Genomic DNA, 3,489 nt, shown 5'->3' with positions numbered 1-3,489 from the left:
CTCCCTGGCACTGGGGGACAGGGAGTCTATGGGGAACCCCCAACCCCAACCTGCAGAGATTGAGGGATTGGGAAGGTCCCCCTTGGGAATGGGCGAGCTGAGGTGATCCCGGGAGAGGGCCAGGCTGGACAAAGGCCTGGAAGGTTGAGTGGAGATGGGTTGGTGGGACAGGGTGGGGCTCCTGGGGCCAGTTTGTGCAGGGCCCCTTGGGCCTGGCCATGGACTTTGTGGGGAGCCACAGGTGGTTTGAGCGGGGAGAGGGACATGGTCGGGTGTGGGCTCCAGAAAGCTCACTCTGGCTGCTGTAGCTGGGGGGCCACAGGTAGGGGTGATGGCAAACCCCTGCGAAGGCCTGGAAGCCACAGGTTTGAGAGGTGGGATGTGCCATGCAGGGGCCCAGTGGATCGGGGAGCTCCGGGCTACACTGAGGCCCAATGCCGCCATGGCCGCCTGCCCTGGGCGCAGCTGTTCCAGCCCACCATCGCACTGCTCCGAGGGGGGCATGTGGTGGCCCCCGTCCTCAGCCAGTTCCTGCACAACGGCTTCCTGCACCTTCCTTGCAGGCGTCAACCCTGCGGTTAGCCCCAGGGCATCCCACCACCTCCACCCTGCTGTCCCATGGGAACCTCACACCCAGATGTCTAAATCAAATGCTTTCTCCTTCCTGGGCCCTCTTCCCCTGACACCCCCTGAGGTCCACGCTTCTCTCTCCAACTACATCCTGGTGGTCTTTTCCCCTCCCACCATTCCAGTTGCCATCGGGGGTCAGCAGAATAATTCCCCTCACACAAAATATCCCAGTGCAAATCTCCAGGACCTGTGACTACATTAGGTTGCATGGCCAAGGGTCGGAAACACCATGCAGGCATGAAGGCAGCTCACCGGCTGACCTTGGAGGGAGACCACCTGGATTGGCGTGTGGACCATGTGATCATAGGGGCCTTCAGTGTGGAGGGAGGGCCAGAAGCAGAGGCCCATTGAGTACATGGCTGCAGAGGGTCAGGGGACACACCATGGCCAGCTCTGAGATGGAGGAAGGGCCCCTAGCCCAGGAACGCGGGACGTTTCTAGGAGCTGGAAAAGGCAGGGAATAGATTCTCCTCTGGAGCCTCCAGGAGGACCCAGCCCTGCCGACACCTTGACTTCAGCCCAGAGGACCCGGATAACCAAGTCCAGTGAGAACCAATCACGTGTCTGGGCATTCCCACCGCTGAGTTCCTGGTGATTTGTTACAGCTGCAAACAGAAGCAGGCCACCTCCACTGCGTGGCTCCCTGTGTCTATGTCCAGCCCAGATCTCGCTCTGGAGCTGCAGACACAGGTATCCACTCTCCCTAACATCTCCACGGGGGTGCCAAATCACTCAAACTCACACTCCACCCCACCTGGCCACCCCCTCGGGTGCTACACCCAGAGACCCAGAACCTTAAGGCCTGACTCAGAGCCCCGTGTGGGGCAGAAGCAAGTGAGCACCTCTGACATCCAGACTGCAACACCGCTGTTCTCACTTCCCTGTGAGGCCTCACTCGTGGCTCACACCTGGCTGTGTTCTGTCTGCAGCGTGGAGATGGGGTCTCCGGTCGCAGCAAACAAGGGCCTTCTCCTGGTGAGAACAGTGATGTGGTGCAGGACTCCAGCACCACCTCACCTGGGTGTGGTGTGGGGCCTGGGCAAGGCCCTGGGTCTGTCCAAGCCTCAGTTTCTTCATCTGTGAAATGGGTGAAACACACACTGCAGAGAAAACTGTTGGTCATGACCAGGCCCCTTCAGGGCCACTGCCCCTTCCCGGCAGCTGGGAGCGCCCCCTTCAAAGGAATGTTGCCCATGGTCAGTGCCACCCTGGCTCGGAGTTGGGGCAGGGAGCAACTTCTTAGGAAGCACGCCCAATCGCATGATCAGGAATCCCCATCTCAGCTCTGCTTCTAGGGAACCTGGCGTAAGGCTGCCCACTTCACACAGGGCTGCCCGTGTGCCCCTGCCCAGGCATCTTACACAGCCACTCACTCGCCACTGCCACTCTGGGGCAGCTGCCACTTACACATGCGGCCAGGGAGGCCCAGAGGATCAGCACCACTTTCTGCAGTCGCCTCCCTCCCTCCCTCCCCCTTTCCTCCCTCCCTCCCTCCCCCTTTCCTCCCTCCCTCCCCCTCCCCTCCCCCCTTTCCTCCCCTCCCCCCTCCCCCTTTCCCTCCCTCCCTCCCTCCCCCTTTCCTCCCTCCTCCCTCCCTCCCTCCCCCCCCTTTCCTCCCTCCCTCCCTCCCCCTTTCCTCCCTCCCTCCCTCCCCCTTTCCTCCCTCCCCTCCCTCCCTCCCCCTTTCCTCCCTCCCTCCCCCTTTCCTCCCTCCCTCCCTCCCCCCCCTTTCCTCCCTCCCTCCCTCCCCCTTTCCTCCCTCCCTCCCTCCCCCTTTCCTCCCTCCCTCCCTCCCCCTTTCCTCCCTCCCTCCCCCTTTCCTCCCTCCCTCCCTCCCCCTTTCCCCCTCCCTCCCCCTCCCTCCCCCCCTCCCTCCCTCCCTCCCCCTTTCCTCCCTCCCTCCCCTCCCCCCTTTCTCCCTCCCTCCCCCCCCTTTCCTCCCTCCCTCCCCCCTTTCCTCCCTGCCTCTCTCCCTTCTCAGTTCTCAGGGCTGTGAAGGAATGGAACGCTTTAAAGCCTCAGCGTTGCATTTGCAGTGAATGTCCTGGTGTTTTTTGGTTACCAGAGAAGAGTTGCAATTAGGAACTCTCAGATGCATCTGTGTTCTCTTTTCCAGTTTCCATAGTAATTCCCAGTGTTATCTGTCATCTGCTCAAGAGAGGGGTGACAGCTGGGCCCTCTCCAGGTCCTGCCAGCTGCCAGCCCTCCACGGCAGCGGCCGGGATGGTGCATGAGGCTGGTCTGGTCAGTGGCACGGCCGAGAAGAGGAAGGAGCCCCAGAGTAGGTGGCGGGAGGAGGAGGAAGGCAGCCAGAGACACAGAAGAAACACTTGCTCAGACAGGGGCTTTCTCCCACTTCACAGGTGAGCATCTGTAAAGAAAGGGAAGGGTCTCACCAAACCCAACAGACCAAAGCCTTGGGATCTATCAGTGAACACGGGGTTGTGTCTGTGGGCTCATGGGAGGTGCAAGCAGCCAGCACCTCACACTCGCGGAATCCCAAGGCACCACAACCCCATGGCCACAGTCGGTCTACCAGACCCCGACCATAAAGGCTGAGGATGGGGTCCCTTCCATCCAGTCCCATGGACACTTCCGAATGTCTGCACCACTCAGAGGTGACTTTGAGCAGCCATTGGGTTCAACTCTGCAGCCTGGCAGAGGGAGCGAAGTGGCCAGGCCTGGCTGGGGGTCACTTGGGAGGGGGCTTGGAGACTCCTGTGGGCTCCCCAGGCAATAACCCGCATAACAGACACAACCCATGACATCCAGACCCACCCGCAGGACCCCAGCAGGTCAAGCTCCAGCCGCAGCCCCTGCTAATAACAAGGTCACATCCTTAAAGTCCCTCTTCACCCT

Source organism: Macaca thibetana, chromosome 10 (genome assembly GCF_024542745.1).
Source record: "Macaca thibetana thibetana isolate TM-01 chromosome 10, ASM2454274v1, whole genome shotgun sequence".
Taxonomy (NCBI): domain Eukaryota; kingdom Metazoa; phylum Chordata; class Mammalia; order Primates; family Cercopithecidae; genus Macaca; species Macaca thibetana.
The sequence above is the reverse complement of the archived record's forward strand: the minus strand, read 5'-3'. Positions refer to the sequence as shown.